Source organism: Schistocerca gregaria, chromosome 2, assembly GCF_023897955.1.
Source record: "Schistocerca gregaria isolate iqSchGreg1 chromosome 2, iqSchGreg1.2, whole genome shotgun sequence".
In the NCBI taxonomy this organism is placed as follows: Eukaryota; Metazoa; Arthropoda; class Insecta; order Orthoptera; family Acrididae; genus Schistocerca; species Schistocerca gregaria.
In genome coordinates this window covers 779,232,871-779,251,281 of record NC_064921.1, presented here as the reverse complement: position 1 = coordinate 779,251,281, position 18,411 = coordinate 779,232,871, and the positions used below count along the sequence as shown (strand labels likewise).

Sequence of the window (18,411 nt, the reverse complement as noted above, 5' to 3'; positions counted from 1 at the left end):
ACCAGGATGGAGTCCAAAAACATTGATCATATGAAACCCAACTAGCAATATTCTCGCATTACATCCTGAAAACCATGGATTATGGCAGTCCGGTAGATGCAGTATATCTTGATTTACAAAACTCAGTACAACACCTACATTTTTTATCGGAAGTACAATCATATGGGGTATCAAGCAAGATTTGTGACTGGATTGAGGGTTTCTTGGTAGGGAGGATACAGCATGTTATCTTGGATGAAGAGTGATTGGCAGATTCAGAAGTAACCTTTTGTGTGCACCATGGAAGTGTGTGGAGTCTGCAGCTGTTCATGTTGTATATTAATGACCTCACAGACATTATAAATAGTAACTTCAGATTTTTAGGAGATGATGCAGTTATTTAGCATGAAGTACTATCTCAAAAAAGCTGTATAGATATTTAAGAAAAAGCAATCAGTTTTTGAAAATATAATGTAATTGGATAGATAAAAAACTACTCACCAAGTGGTGGTAGGAGAACACACATGTAAAGGTATTGAAATCTGCAAGCTTTCTGACCCAGTGGCTCCTTCTTCTGATACAAGAGTTGAAGGGAAAGGAAGAGGGGTGAAGGAAAAGGACTGGTGAGGTGTGGGAAAGGGCAGGGCTCAGAAAAATTGCCCAGAGACCTGGGATTGGAGGAGACTTATCATACAGGATGAGAAGGAGAGATATATAGTTGATGACCACAATGGATGATATTTGAAAACCTGAGAGATTAAAGGTTGAAGATTGGGTAATATTCAAAACAGAGATTACTGACAAAACATTGTGCATGAGTTAATAAGAGCGGGAAGCTAATTACATCGTACGTAGTAGAGGTAGAGGGCAAGGAAAAACAGATACATCATAAAATAAGAGATACAGAAAACTAAAAGGGACTTAAGAAAGGAATAATCACTGAGAAGAAATCCTGAAAACAAAGAAATTTATGTAAACTATGGCCAGTTGGGTGGCGAGAACCAAGGACATTGTTTAATGCCAGTTCACACCTGTGGAGTTCTGATGAACCTGGGCAAGAACCTGGGGCAAGAATCCAGATGACACGTGTAGTGCAACAGGCACTGAGGTCATGACTGTCATACTGTAGTGCATGCTCTGGAACAGGGAATTGTTTATAGCCAGTATACACCCTCTGCCAATGCCCATCCATCCTAACTGATAACTTCATGGTGTCATGCCAGCATCAAAAGTCGAACAGTGGTTTCATAACAGCTGGTACATGAAGTGTCATTTTACAAATGACTCTCCCTTTGATAGTATATGTTTTGTCAGTTACAGGTCTGATATAGGTGGTGGTAGTAGTAGGTTGGATGGAGAAAGTCTTACAGTGTGGACTGCAACAGGGGTAGGAACCATAGGGTAGGGCAAAGGGTGCAGAAGGACTATAGGGTCTGACAAGTATAATGCGGAGATTGAGAGCCATGACAAAAGGCTATTCTAGGAATGCTGGGCAAAATGTTAGACAGAACAGACCTCATTTCAGGACATGATTTTAGGAAGTCATAGCCTTACTGAAGTAGCTGATTGATACACTCAAGACCTGTATAACACTGAGTAACAAGATGTGTACTCCTGAATATTTTGGAGGGATCAGCAGTATCAGGATTGGATGACATGGACAAGAAATCTGCTTTTGAACTTGGCTGATGGGGAAATTACATACAGTGAAGGCTGAGGTGACAATGGTGGTGCACTGGTGTAAAAATTCTGCATCTGAACCAATATGTTTTCCTCGAATGCCAAGGCTGTACGGAAGATGCAGACTCTTTAAAGCAATACACCTCCATTCTCACCTCAGACTTCACTGGACATAATTTTCCCATCAGCCTAGTACAAGTGCAGATTTCCCGTCCATCACAGCCAATCCTGATACTGCTGATTCCTTCAAAATACTTAGGAGTACACCCCTTGTCACTCAGTATCATCCAGGTCTTGAGAGTATTAATCAGTGACTTCAACAAAGCTATGGCTTCCTTGAATCATGCCCTGAAAGAGGTCTGTTCTAGCTGACATTTTGCCCACCGTACCTTGAATAGCCTTTTGTCACCCTCCCTTGTGAGACCCTGTGCTCCTTCTGCACCCATTTCCCAACATTATGGCTCCTACCCCTGTGATTGTCCCCAGTGTAAGACTTGCCCCTATACACCCTCCTACCAACAGCTAAAGCATTCTTGTAATTGGCAAATCACATTGTATCACAAGGAGATTCTGTGAAATAACTTGTGGTGTACCAGCTGTTATGTAAACACTGTTCGGCCTTTTACATTGGCCTGACAGTACTAAGTTATAAGTTAGGATGAACGAACACAGGAAGGGGGTGTATACTGGTAACATGCAATATCCTGTTGCTCTACATGACAATCATAACCTTGGTGCCTATTACACCACATCGGCAGTTTGGAGTCTTTCCCCACACCCGTAATCCCTGCTGCGTGTATCACTGCATCTTCCACCTTTAACCTCTCAGGTTTTCAAATCTCGTCCATAGCAGTCACCAATGATCTGTCTTTCCTTCTCATCCCGTCTGGTAACTCTCCTTGTTCCAAGGTTCTGGGCAACTTTTCTGAACTCTCCCCATTTCCTACACATCGCCATTCCTTTTCCTTCATCCCTCTTCTTTTCCATTCAACCCTTTAGCCAGAAGGAGGAGCCACTGGTTCTGCAGGGTTGCAAATTTCAGTATATTTATATGTGTGTTCTCTTGCTGCCATTTGGTTAGTAGATTTTATTATCCATCCAATTATACCGTATGTAGGCAGATCTTGATAAGATTTCAAAGTTCAGAAGGATTTGCAACTTGCTTTAAATATTTACAAATGTATAAATATGCACTTCAAAAAATGAAAAAAAAAAAACATATTTTGTATGGTTACCATATCAATGAGTCACAATTGGAACCAGTCAACTCATATATATATAAATATCTGGGTGTAACTGTGTGTAAGGCCACAAAACAGAGTGATCACATTTACATCAACCATTTATGTGAATGCTCGGTGAACCACTATGAAGTCCATGGCAATGGTACACCTCATTTTACCAGTAATTAGGATTCCTTCCCTGCTACTCACTTATAGAGCATGGGAAGAATGATCATTTAAATGGCTCTGAGCATGCTGTAATTGATCTACTCTTGTTCTCATGATACCTACAGGAGCGATACACAGAGGACCGTAGTAAATTCCTAATATTTTCTCTTAAAGCTGATTCTTGAAACTTTGTAAGCAGGCTTTTTAGTGCTAGTTTACATCTATCTTCAAGAGTTTGCCAGTTCAGTATTTTCAGGATCACAGTAACACTTTCCCATGGGTGTATTAAACCTCTGACATTCATGCTGCCCTTTTCCGTACATGTTCAGTATCTCCTGTTAGTTCTCTCTTGTATGAGACCCACACACTTGAGCAGCATTCTAGGATGGGTCACATGAGTGGTTTGTAAGCAATCTCTTTTGCAGACTGATTGCAATTCCACAGTATTCTACCAACACATCAAAGTCTGCCACATACTTTATCCATAACGTAGGTTCATTTGTAGGTAAAGAGGAGGAAGACTTCAGTTCATTGATAGAATACCATGGAAATGCAGCCAGGCTACAAACAAGATTGCTTACAAATCACTCCTGTAACTATCCTATAATATTTGATTCTTGAGTTTCTCCCGGCGTATTTGATAATCAAAATATCCACGGGTGTACTGCCGGTCTATAGTGTCCAACGGGCACAATATTTCGGTGATCAAACATGTCGCCATCATCAGGTGAACTGACGGACTGAGCTCCTGTGAACGTGCCGGCACGGAGATCCGTACGCTATGGCTGCTCAGGGGGAACTGGGTTCGGTCGCGGCGGCGGCCGATTTAAATACCCTCCGCCCGCGGCGCGCTCCCTCCGCCATCCCCGCCCCGCACCACGGTCTCGCGGTGGAACAGATTGCGACGGCGTCTGAGATGATGTCGGTGTGATGGCTCTGTCCGCCGTGGTCGTCACAACTATGCGTTTGCTCGATTTACTCTTGATTAACCCAATCGCTGGTTCCCAAGCCTTACTAAGATTATAGCCACAGTCACGGTTTATGAGGTCGTCATTGGTGCGAATTTCGATGGCCTCTCTAACAACGCTGTCCCAGTACCTCAACGTCTGTACCAGAATCCTCGTGCGGTCATACTCCATAGCGTGATTTTCCAACAAACAATGTTCAGCGACCGCCGACTTGCTCGGATACATTAGTCGAGTGTGCCTCTGGTGTTCACGGCATCGATCCTCGACAGTACGCATCGTCTGACCAATATACGACTTGCCACATTGACATGGAATCTGGTACACGCCAGCCTTCCTCAAACCGAGGTCATCTTTGGCGCTCCCCACCAGTGCACGAGTTTTATTCGGAGGACAAAACACAGTTCTGACACGGTGTTTCTTCAGAATGCGGGCGATTTTCCCTGAGAGTGCGCCTGTGTATGGAATAAATGCAGTGCCTACCTCCTCCCTCGTGACTTCATCCATATCAACAGGTTGTGCTGCAGTGGTTGGGCGGAGAGCACGTTGGATCTGCCACTCTGAGTACCCATTTTTTTTTTTTTTTTTTTTTTTTTCGAAACACAGTTCTCAGATGTTCCAATTCCTGGGGTAGACTCTCTGTGTCAGAGATAGTGCGCGCCCTATGTACTACAGTTTTAAGTACCCCATTCCTCTGTGAAGGGTGGTGGCAGCTGTCTGCGTGCAAATACAGATCAGTGTGTATTGTCTTTCGATACACCCCATGAGCTAGGGTGCCGTCAGCCCTTCTCCTGACCAAGACGTCAAGGAAAGGTAATTTACCCTCCTTTTCAATCTCCATAGTGAATTTGATGTTGGGGTGTATGGAGTTTAGATGTGTAAGGAAGTCAAGGAGTTTATCCATACCATGTGGCCAGATGACGAACGTGTCGTCCACGTAACGGAAAAAGCAAGTGGGTTTCCATTCGGATGACGACAGGGCTTCCTCCTCGAAGTTCTCCATGTACAAATTCGCCACCACCGGTGAGAGTGGGCTACCCATGGCGACTCCCTCCGTTTGTTCGTAGTATTCTCCATTAAAAAGAAAATACGTGGAAGTCAAGACATGCCTAAAAAGTTCAGTGGTATTCTCGTCAAACCTCTGACCAATCAACTCTAGCGACTCTCGCAGGGGTACCCTCGTAAACAAGGAAACGACGTCAAAACTCACCATGATATCTGACTCATCCAACCTGAAGCTATCAAGGCGTTTAACAAAATCCACGGAATTACGGATGTGATGAGGGCATTTACCCACATAAGGACTTAATATTCCCATCAGGTATTTGGCCAACAAATATGTAGGTGCCCTGATGTTGCTGACAATGGGGCGTAATGGTACCCCCTCTTTGTGAACCTTCGGGAGTCCATATAGTCTAGGCGGTACCGGACCTTGGGGTAACAATTTCTTAGCGGTAAATCTGCGTCCTTGAGAAGAACCCTCGTCTTGTTCTCCACCTTCTTTGTACGGTCAACGCTGATCTTCCGGTAGGAATCGTCATTTAGCAGGCTCTGCATCTTATCAGTGTAGTTCTTACGGGAGACAACAACTGTAGCATTTCCTTTGTCAGCCGGTAAGACAACAATTTCAGAGCGTTCCCTCAGATCACGAATGGCCGCCGTCTCTTTACTGCTGATATTTGACTTCATCGGCTTGGATTTCGTCAACGCACGACAAGTTTCACGACGTATTTCCTCGGCTGATTCTGGCGGAAGTCGAGCTGCAACCTGTTCAACAGCACTAACAATTTCTGCGACCGGAGTGAACTTGGGGGTGGGAGCGAAGTTGAGACCTTTCTGCAAAACCGAGACCGCATCATCACTCAACACCATGCCACTCAAATTGATGACAGTCTTGCACGGAACCTGCAGAGATGGTTTGTCAAGGAGACGTGAGAACTTAGCTGTTTGACTTCCCGTAGCCTTCTTATGAGCGGAATCAGCTGACACCCAGGTGACACCATCAATCCAATCCCAAGAAAAAGAAGTGAACTTAGTAGCCAGTTGCAAATGTAACTTGAGTAATTCCTGTGAGATAAACTCAAGGCTCCGGCGGGTGAATTGCACTCTCTCACGTACCAATGCGAGGCTGGCTCGTTTCTTGATTCTCTTAGCTGCTGCAGAATCGATGTGATGCATAACCTTAGCAAAATTTGGAACAACATTCTCGGAACGACATCTCTTTAGAAAGGCAAGAGTACTTAGCAAACGACATCTACGGTGGCGCAACTTTTCAAATTTCTTCATGCTGCGATACATCTCCTCCCCGTAAAGGTGTATGATGTGATTCTTGAGTTTCTCCCGGCGTATTTGATATTTCCTCAAGTGTTGTGACATGTACCAAGTAGGAGTAACATGAGATACAGAATGTATACAAAGAATGATGGGACAAATGGTCACAAGTTTCTTTGACCCATGGGAGAGTGTGAAAGAGATGCAGATGAAAGAGAACTGGCAGACACTTGAAGGTAGTTGCACAAACTGTCAGAAGAAAGTGTACTTACCAATTCTCAAAAACCAGCTGCGAATGATAGATCTAGGTATATCATACTAAGATTTCATTAATCACCGCACACAAAGAGGCATTTAAACAGTCATTCTTCCTGCATTCTATACATGAATGGAATGGGAAGAAGTCCTAATAACTGGTACAATGGACAACATGCACTTCATGCAGAGTATGGATTTACATGTTTATGGACTCATCTGAGAATTGACTGAAACACCACAGGTTAATGTGATCATTAATATGTAGAAACATAAGTAAATAAAGAAGCAGTAGATAAAACAAATGAGTTGATATATATTACAATAATTAAAAACAACAAAAAAAGATAAAGAATAGTAAAGGTCGGGGCTAATTGTGATAACGAAGAACTAAATTATAGGAGGGAGACCAGAGGGAGGGGGGGGGGAGGGGCAGAGAGAGAGAGAGAGAGAGAGAGAGAGAGAGAGAGAGAGAGAGACAGAGAGAGAGAGAGAGAGTAAAGTTGTTAGTCTGTGGCAGAAGACAGCATTCATCTTATTCTATAGACTCCATAACGAAATGAAACCTTCAGGGATGCACAGCATTTCAAAGTATACATTAACAAATGAAAAGTAACTCTTAGAAACTTAATTTGTACACTGTATGAACAGTGAACTATGAGTATATTGCTTCAATATTATTTCTGTTTACACCTGCTAAACAGAACTTAGTAAATTAACACAAAAGCTGCTTCTTTGTTACAAGCTGTAAAGTATCTCCCATTGGCAGTGTATTATGTACTTGAATTCAATGGTAATTTTCAAAGAAATAGTTTCCAACATCTGTGAGAACACAGCACACTTACAATACACTACTACTTGTCACATAGCTTTACAATGAACATTGCTTATTGCCATGCAGCTAATAGGAACTTGATTTACCAAAAGTTATCATTAGTTTTTGGGGAAGAGACAGAAACCTAAATGATTGCTTCACTGTCAAATTGTCTTCAGCCAGTACCATAGCATTGTACTCACCCAACCATCTTCTTTACTACACAATTCACCATGCAAACTTGTGTACAATGAGATGATTAGTCCACTGGAGAACACTGATAACCCACTCACAATCAGTTGTTGACTATTCAGCCATACCTTCTCATAACAGAACCAACAATATATACCATCATAGATTTATTTATAGCACTGTGATTTATTCCCCATAATTTTGTGTTTGTTTACTCGTCCATATAGCTGAGTGTGTTAAACCACCCACTTCTGGAACAGGGAGGTGCACTGATCCCACATTGAATCCATCACATGGATTAATGAAATGCGCCGGTACGCCTGCCAGCCAGGATGTTGTTTTCCACATTCACCCAGGTAAATACTGGGCTGGCTCCCATAACACTCCCCCCCCCCCCCCAATCCCGCCAGATACACATATGTGCAAACATTTTGAAAAGCAATGTCACATTTGGCCATGCAATTACACTAGACACAGACAGGAGACACAGAAGGAATCCTACCTGAAGGGTGCCCAGTATTAGCTTTAAAATGTTGTTGGGAATGGCGACCCTATTGTAATAATAGCCTATATATATCGATATGGGTGGAATCTCTTTGAAATTGGACACATACCATTTATACCTGATTTGACATTGGCTGGATAAATGGCATGGGAAGGGAAGGAAAGAATTTTGCATCTGACTCTCACTTACACATTTATTGTTTTTCTAAAATTTATTTTACCTGCAGTTCTTTTATTCTGTTTCTTCAGATACTGCTATTAGTGAGATTTCATGCTTTGTGTGCTGGCAATTGGGATCATGAGTGTTTCACCTGATCAGATTTAGTCCACAACACTTCTTTGGTGCCATTCCGTTCACTGCACTTTTTCATGTATCCATAACATTTTAGAACACACTTATATATAATAATAATCTCTGTGCTATGACCTTTGTCAAGTGTTTTCCTCAAGCAAAATTCTTTAACATCATGGAGTTTTCCTCACTACCTTTGCTTGTTCAATGAGATATCCATCTGAGCATTTCATACAAACATTTTATGCTACCAATATTTCACTTAACAAATATTCTTCTGGTATCTGATTTAAGAATGGTACCTACAGTACTTTACATTCTTGAAAAGCCTTGTAATCCCACTCAACTTTAATGAGTTTGTTAAATATGGCATCAAAATTTAGTAACTGTTTTGGAAAATTACTTTCCCTACAACAGGTGTTTTGTTCATAATGAACTGCAGAGTGTGGACTATGTATCAGAATTAAATTACAAGTTAAAACAGTCTCCTTCATCAGTCACGACTGGCTACATATACTACTTGTTTAAATGGTCACTTGATAATTGGGAGGTGAAAAATTATGTAAATTGCCATCATGTAATTCCTTTTTGTGATGATCATACTGAGAGTCATCTTCTAAGAAGAAAATGTATAGAGGATGCTGCTGGCTGTTAATGGTCCCATGTTCTCATAGCTGTTTAAGTAGTATTAACACTTTTTCACAAGAGAAACAATTAAAATCGCTCAAAAGAGGAAAGGCCGCTGGTCCTGATGGGATACAAGTTCGATTTTACACAGAGTACGCGAGGGAACTTGCCCCCTTCTTGCAGCGGTGTACCGTAGGTCTCTAGACGAGCAAAGCGTTCCAAAGGGTTGGAAAAGGGCACAAGTCATCCCCGTTTTCAAGAAGGGACGTCGAACAGATGTGCAGAACTATAGACCTATATCTCTAACGTCAATCAGTTGTAGAATTTTGGAACACGTATTATGTTTGAGTATAATGTCTTTTCTGGAGACTAGAAATCTACTCTGTAGGAATCAGCATGGGTTTTGAAAAAGATGGTCGTGTGAAACCCAGCTCGCGCTATTCATCCACGAGACTCAGAGGGCCTTAGACACGGGTTCACAGGTAGATGCTGTGTTTCTTGACTTCCGCAAGGCGTTTGACACAGTTCCCCACAGTCGTTTAATGAACAAAGTAAAAGCATACGGACTATCAGATCAATTGTGTGATTGGATTGAGGAGTTCCTAGATAACAGAACGCAGCATTTTATTCTCAATGGAGAGAAGTCTTCCGAAGTAAGAGTGATTTCAGGTGTGCCACAGGGGAGTGTCATAGGACCGTTGCTATTCACAATATACATAAATGACCTGGTGGATGACATCGGAAGTTCACTGAGGCTTTTTGCAGATGATGCTGTGGTGTATCGAGAGGTTGCAACAATGGAAAATTGTACTGAAATGCAGGAGGATCTGCAGCGAATTGACGCATGGTGCACGGAATGGCAATTGAATCTCAATGTAGACAAGTGTAATGTGATGCGAATACATAGAAAGATAGGTCCCTTATCATTTAGCTACAAAATAGCAGCTCAGCAACTGGAAGCAGTTAATTCCATAAATTATCTGGGAGTACGCATTAGGAGTGATTTAAAATGGAATGATCATATAAAGTTGATCGTCGGTAAAGCAGATGCCAGACTGAGATTCATTGGAAGAATCCTAAGGAAATGCAATCCGACAACAAAGGAAGTAGGTTACAGTACGCTTGTTCGCCCACTGCTTGAATACTGCTCAGCAGTGTGGGATCCGCACCAGATAGGGTTGATAGAAGAGATAGAGAAGATCCAACGGAGAGCAGCGCGCTTCGTTACAGGATCATTTAGTAATCGCGAAAGCGTTACGGAGATGATAGATAAACTCCAGTGGAAGACTCTGCAGGAGCGACGGTCAGTAGCTCGGTACGGGCTTTTGTTAAAGCTCCAAGAACATACCTTCACCGAAGAGTCAAGCAGTATATTGCTCCCTCCTACGTATATCTCGCGAAGAGACCATGAGGATAAAATCAGAGAGATTAGAGCCCACACAGAAGCATACCGACAATCCTTCTTTCCACGTACAATACGAGATTGGAATAGAAGGGAGAACCGATAGAGGTACTCAGGGTACCCTCCGCCACACACCGTCAGGTGGCTTGCGGGGTATAGATGTAGATGTAGATGTAGATTAGGTCAGATCCACAAAAATTCACTGAACTGCCATCGATTCAACATGGTATCTTTCTATGCCAACCAGTTTATTTGCATTCAGAAGGATGATAGTTCAAATTCATGTCCAGCCCTCCTGATATAGGTTTTCTGTGATTTCCCTACATTGCTCCAGGTGACAGCTAGAAAGGCTTCTTTGAGATGGCATATCCAATTTCCTTCCCCTTCCAACAGTAAAACAGTCTGAGCTTGTGCTCTGTCTCTAATGACCTTATGGTTACCTGGACATTAAACCCTACCTTCCTTCATTCAGTTTGTTTCCCAGATACTAAAGGAACTATTCCTATCCATCCAAAGCCTTAACCCCTTAATCTGGTTCATTTTATTGATGACCTCTGCCTCTTTTCTCAAGAAACTAAATTGCTACTCTCAGATCAGCTTCACCCGGTCCTCCCTGGACTACTGATAACCTCAACAATGAGCACCCCTAAAGTCAAGTCAGAATCCTCAGATTAATGAGCTACCTTCCCTAATTCAAGATCTCTGATGGCTCACTGCCACTGTGCAAAACAGATACACCAATCACTAATGGTATCGCCATTTTGGACTGAGTGTGGGATCCCTGTTCAGCCATACTGATTTACATTTCCGATGGTTTCCCTAAACAGATTAAAGTAAATGTTGCAATAGCCCCTTAAAAATGACATTCCTAGTTCTTTACTTTTTTTTGTTGAGAAAAGTCATTTTAATTTTATTTTATGTTAGATCATCAAACCATTATCTTCCTTTCGTTCACCAACTTACCACCTGCTGTTGCAAATTCAGTAATAGTCAATTCCTACCCGAGAAAAGACAGGATTAGATGTAAAAACAACGTCATCCTCCACTTGTTCAGCAATTATCATGTACTGTTCTCTTTTCATTAGTTAGTGAGTCAGTTATGTGCATGTTCTACTGGCCATAATTCCAGTCTCTCACTTGGATGTGGAATCAGCCAGTTTACAATTATATGAGGGGTGTTCAATAAGTAATGCAACACAGTTCTTTTTTGGAAAGCAGGCTGGTTTCATTTATGATTCCAATACCTCATTTCCCAGTCTTTCGGCTACAAAACTCTATTTTTCAATACAATCTCTGTTCAATGCAATGGCCTTTTGCCACCTCACTAAGAGGGCCAGTATGTTCACGTGGTACCAGTCCACTGGTCACTGTCAAAGCCAATGTCTTGCTGCATCAATAAATTCCCCATCCTCCACGTACTGCTTCCATGGAATGTATCCTTCATTACACCAAACAGATGGAAGTCATACGGTCTGGGATCCGAGCTATAGGGTGTATGAGGAGGAACAGTCCAGTGAAGTCTTTGGAGCTCCTCTCAGGTGCACAGATCTGTGAGAGGCCCTGAGGTGTCATGGAGAATGAGAAGTTTGTTTGCACTTTTGTGGTGACAAACACGCTGAAGGCGTTCTTCAATTTCTTGAGGGTAGCACAATACACTTCAGAGTTGATCGTTGCATCATGAGGGAGGACATTCATAAATTGCTGTTTTGTTTCCAGTGCGAAGTACTGAGCAAATGTATCATCATATGTGATGATGATAGACAAAAATTTGTCTTGGTCAGCCTTGTAATGGGCAAGCAATTCCACCCTAGAATAGGAATGTCCCAACACTGCAGGAGCTACAATTGTGTACGACTGGCTGCCATGTGGTAGATTGGACTGGTTTGTGTGACCTTGTTGCGATAATGGCTGATGCCTCGCCCAAAGACTCACAGTGCTTTTGTTCACTGCCATATCTCCATAGCCATTCTGCAAGTGCCTATGAATACCTGTGATGCTCTGGTTTCCCACCAAAAGAAATAAAATGATAGCTCTCTGCTTGGAATACATCTCCATTACAGACGCCATTTTGAAGACTGCATATAACACTGCCACCTACCGAAACTTCATGAAACTATAGTGGCTGAAGCGGGAATATTCCATGATGTCTCACAACAAATTCTCCATTTTTTAACCATAACTGACCAAGAGAGAAAATGTACTGCACTACTCATGAATGCCTCTGGTAGTATGCTTTCTTGGTAAAAAAATATATCAATATGCAAACTATGTACATGATTGTCTTTTTGTAAAATCTTAAGCTACCTTTATTTTTTTGTAGACTCACTTTTATTTAACTATTTTCAATATCACCCCCCCCCCCCCCCTATCTCCCAAACGCCACCTCCCCCCATCCTCCTTTTCTCTCTCTCTCATAAAGATTTGTACAGCTGAATACCTCACTCCTTTCTCTGCCACACTAACACTGAGAAACAGACAGTGTAAGTCTGTGGGACGTAGAACCACTGGCTCTACCTCCCAGTAATATCGATGCCTTACCACAGCAAGAACATCTTTGGCTGATCAGTTCTCTGTAGTAAGCTCTCTATGCTACATGCATTGTGTATATGCGGCGAGAATAAAAGCACTCATAGTAGATGACAGGAGAGCGAGTGATTATTTATTGTTGTAGTTACCACGTCCGCTCCCCACTATCCATACAATGTTATAATTGTGTATGCTGTTGTTCTTCTTTTCAAACTGTAATTGGTTATAACTCTGCAAGAAAGTAAATATAAACTCACAAGTATACCCAACAGTTCAAGAGCTGTGTACAAGAGGTTCCAGAGTGGACACTATGTTATCTTTTTTACGTGGTTCCACGTAACAAACACTTTCTCCCTGAATAATAAGCTCTCCCACAATATGATGGAGATGACATTTTTATCTACAAAGTTAGCCATATGTGTTCAGTAACTTAACCAGCTGAATTTTCCCGCGAATGGCCATTACTAAACTGTGGCTAACCACAAACTTGATTATCTAATTGCTAGACAGCATGGCTTCTGCAGCTGACTCCAGTTTCAATGCCATTTGGTTACTCACCCTCTCCCACATTGCCCATAACACCCCAGTCCTCTGGCAACATGCAGTTGGCAACTATCCTTACAGACTGTCTTCTGTTCCGACCATACCTCTGATCTAAACACTATCTACTTCTCTTCTTCAGCCATATCTTGCCCACTCCTTTGTTCTTTCTCTTTTGTCTTTTGTGATTTTCCACTGTATTTCTCTGTTGTTCCAGTATTATACTCACATTACCGCCCCCCCCAAGCTAACTTAGACACACACATATACACACATACTCTCCCTATTTCCTCAGTAGTTTTGTAACTGCCACAAGAATTCATTTACATATTATTGATGCAGGGAGACAGTTCCCTTCTTCTTTCCCACCTATACAACTCCATCTACAAAGTTTCCAAATAACTGTGAAGTTCATGGCAGACAATATATCCCATTGTATCTCTGTATACTGTTTTAACATCCTGTTCCACAGTGGCTTCCACCTTGCTTGCTATTCTGATACTGTGTGTGATTACACACTACTGTTTCACATACAAGATATGTAGAAGGAAGTGTACAGCCACTCCAGCTGATCATGTGTCTTGGCCTAATTCCAGTGGATTGTATTAAGATGAAGTTCAAAAGTTAATAACAACTTGAATTTTTCTACTGTCCAAAACTGTAATCTTGTAACTGCACATAGGATTGTTTTCTTTAATTAAAACTATCATTACTTTGTATTTGTCTTAGAAATTGCTTCCTTTTGTGACTTTTTCAAACAACAGTCTTTTATCATTATGCATATTTGTTCATTAGATGTTTTATTGTTATCAGTTATTTCTACAGTCTTTCTATTTAGTTGAACTCAATTTAAGTACCTTCCTTTTGTGATCACATAAATTTGGATCAAAGGACTCACCTTCCAGGGGTTTATTCTACACGTTATTATTTGATTATAGGACACATTAATGCAATGAGAAGCATCATGTTTTGTAGTTGCCATTTTATGCTTTTGTTACTTAAATCTATTTAATTTTGTACATCATTCTGGTTTATGTTTAGGAAGATTTAATCAGGTAGATGACTTAGCGTCTTCCACACATTATTATATTTTCAGTGTTACAACTTTATTTTGCTCATTTAAATAGTTAACAGGGTAACAAAGGAGTGGGAATCCTGGATAGTTGGGGGTTCGCACTGAACTGAAAAATGCAAACAGTACACTGGTAAAATCTCTTGGATTTATTCAAGTACAGATCATATAGGTGAATTGGTTCACTTGTGGAAACCGACCCACAATATTGCTGTGGGGCCATATTGCCAAAAATCCAAAGGGCAAGCCCTGCAGGGCAGGAAGGGCAGCATGGTAGATGATCGGAATCTAAGATCCAAGAGGGCATAACATGATTAGTTTGACTCTCAGCTCCCATTCCCAGCACCCTGGGTGAGCATCACCTATGTTATGATTGATGGAGGGTTGTTAATGAGGACTTGACAAAGTCTCACTGCTACATCTGCAAGTAGCCAGATATCATTACATGCATCAGAACCCAGGAGAGAAACACCTGAAACTGCAGTATGGAAGGGCTACCTGCAGAAGAGATCCCGATTTCAAATGATAGCCAACCTAAATACCATGGACTGACAGTGGACGGGACACATGCCAGGACAAGACCAAAGCACCCTACATAAACAACAAAGTGCAAAGCAGAACCTTTGCTACAATGATATCAATAGCCAAAGAGAAAAGAGAGAGGAATCCAAACTGCAACCAGTGAGAAAGACTAAGTGCCAAGCAAAGTTATTATACAATACTCCATAGCACAGTGATGATAATAACTGACAACATCAGATATGACTAGAGAAGTGACAGACCATACATTGGGCACCTGTATTCATATTGTCTGCGAGGAGCAGTACTGGCCAGTGTATTCATGTGTCAAGACAAGTGGTGCATTCACACTGTGAAAGCAGTACTGTGGTGAGACTTTGCCCTCTAATGGCCCTCTACATCCATTACATGACCTATGGTGGGCATTCAACATCTGCAGAGCCAGATATGAGATCTGCGCCCCCCCCCCCCCCTCCTCTCTCCAAAACAGGAGTGTACAAGGCACAGGCAGAAACATATCAGATGGTGCTGGGGGGTTTGGAACAGAGGCATGCGTGAATGGGTGAAGACTTGGCCCTTAGACTGCCAGTTGTGGGGCCGGGGGGAGTGTGTCTGGTGGTGTCCATAGGGACATCATTGGCAATGGGTGTGCCAGGAGGTTCCACTGATACACATGGATGTGAAAGAGATCACCAGTGCAACTATTTGGAGGTGTAGGCTGCTGCCAGGGGCATCGACTGTGAGGCCCCATTGTCAACAGAAGACGGAGGAGGTGGCAACAGATGCAATGCCTGCACTTGAGACCAGAGCTGGTTGTGGTGAAGGCACATGAGCCCCTTCTGTATTTGGACTGATTAACCCACTATCACTGGGTCTCCACCACTGTTGCCAGTTGTCAAAGCCTCTGTATTCCCATAGGGTAAGGCCCACGCAGCCAAGTCACACAGGTAACCCTGGGAGCGGAGCTCTGAAGGAGGCAGCATTAGAAGATGCTGTTCCCACCCATGGATGAACTCAGCAGGGATATGATTGTTAATTGGCATGGTTCAATAAGTGCTCAGAAACAGGATGAAGGCCGACATAATGGCAGTGAATTCAACAGTGTTTTTCACTTGCTGCTTAAAGGTCCAAATGAAGCATTCTGTTTCACCATTTGAGGGATGATGGAATGGATGGTTGCAGATATGTTTTATCCCATTGGCCAAGTACAAATCTTTGAACGCAGATGCAGTGAATTGCGGCCCAGTATCAGAGACCAACGTGCATGGCAGCTCTTTGATAGTCAGAACCTGACCACAGGTGATGACAGTGGCATCAGTTGTGGCACTTTGAATAAGCATCCACAATGAGCACACAGATCCCAAAAACGGTGTAGACCAGGGGCACTGCCTCGTGCCATACACACACCATGCAGCCATCGATCATTGCTTCTATGTCAGCATCGATCACCAGCCAGTGCACACGTCAGCAAGGTAACACCTTTATTTGGGACACCCTCCAATCTCCTCAGTGCAGCAAGCTCAACACACATTGGCAAAAGTCTGCTGTTGGGATGACCACCTGATGCGTGTCCATCTCAGTGTCCAGAAGAATGACATTACTGCCAACCAAGAGTCTGTGACAAATATGTCTCCAGGAGCTGAACTTGTTTACTGATTAGCAGGTGAAGCAGGTAGGTCATACGTGGGTCACATAGCAGAGGACCTCCTGCAAGGTGGGGAACCTGCACATGTCAGTGGCAACACAACCAGCAAAATGGGCAAAACGTCAAATATATGTTGCACTTGGTGTCAATGTGGAAGCAGAGGGCCTCCTGTTGGTAAAAATCAGGGTCCAGTTCAGTGGGTTGATCAGACAACATGCCAGCATTGGAATGCTGTGCCATGAGTTTGAACCAGATGGTATAATTGTATGCACTCAGGAACAATGTCCAATGCTGAAGGTGTTTGGCTGTTCATTTTGGGAGTTAGGTGTGAGGCCCATATAATGCCACCAACAGCCTGTTATCCCTAATTAGGATGAACTGTGACCCAAAAAAGTAGACATGAAATTTTGTAATGGTAAACACTACTGCAAATGCCTCCTTTTCAATCAGGAAATGGTTTTGCTCCACAGGGGTAAATGTCTGTGATGAATATGATATAGGCTGTTTGGAGCCATTCCCATTCACATGTGCCAATACTGTAGTGATGCTGCAGGCAGATGCATCGGCTGCCACAACCACGGGGCAACTGGGAGAGAATGGCATGATGCATATTTTCATATGATTTTCAATTAGTTAAATGCCTGATCACAGGCAGGCATCCAATCACATGCTTCTTACACAAGTGATTGAAAGGTTGTGTGATATGGACTGCATGGGGTAAGAACTTGGAATAACAGTTGACTTTGCCCAAAAACTCTTGCAATTCATGTAAGTTTGTCAGGCAGGGTAAGAAGGCTATCATGATGACAACCGAATTGTTGATCTGGTTCCCTCTTTGGTGAACCACAGCCCCAAATACTCCAATTCGGGTTATAAACACCTGCACCTCTCTGAACAACAATGCAGACTGTGTCACACATGGTTATAAAAAGGATACAGAAATTTTGCAAATTTTCCTGGAGGGATGCAGCTGTGACAATGAGATCGACCAAGTAATTCATCTGTACGAACCACATGGCATATTAATGGTAATGATGTTCTGTGGCTTCTCACTTCAGGATAACTGGAGGTAAGCATCTGCTAGGTCAATCTTAGAGCAATACCCTCCTACAGAAAATCTGACGAGGAGGTCTCGCAATGGTAGGATAAGTTTCCAACTGTGATTGAGCATTAATTGTAGCCTTGAAACCTCTGCACAATCTAAGAGGACCACTGAGCTTTCTGATGATGGCTATGGGAGTGGCCCATGCACTACATTTCACCAGTTTTATAACCCCAGCAACCTGGAGATGATCTACCTCCTGCTTCACATCAGCATGTAAGTTAGTCAGAATTGTTCTGGGGTGGTAAAATTGAGGCATCTGGCTGAAGGGTGATGTGGGCCTGAAAGTCTGAGACACACCCTGAATCCAGCTGAAATAGAGATGTAAACACAGGGCCGAGAAAGGAACCATGGTTGATACAACCTTGATTTCATCAGAAATGGAAAAAACAAATGGTGTAAAGCGATCAAAGCCAAAAATGTTTGTTGCAGATTGGTGGCTGACCACGAATAACATGATGAGCAGTGTAATGGTTTTGTAGGCCGTCATAACTGAGAAATGCCTGTGAAGAGAAACAGAATCATCCCTGTAGGCCACCAAACACGAGGTTGGGGACAGTTTTTGCACAAAGGGGTCACCTGTGGAAACTGCTGACTGCAGCATGTCTATGATGTTCTGGTGCTATTATGGACTT

General features: G+C 42.6%; 1 protein-coding gene across 2 annotated transcripts in view; it reads right to left on the bottom strand.

Moving 5' to 3' along the window:
• The window catches only part of LOC126335026 (uncharacterized), a 75,374-nt gene that overhangs the window by 38,327 nt on the left and 18,636 nt on the right, over positions 1–18,411 (bottom strand). The window lies entirely within an intron of this gene.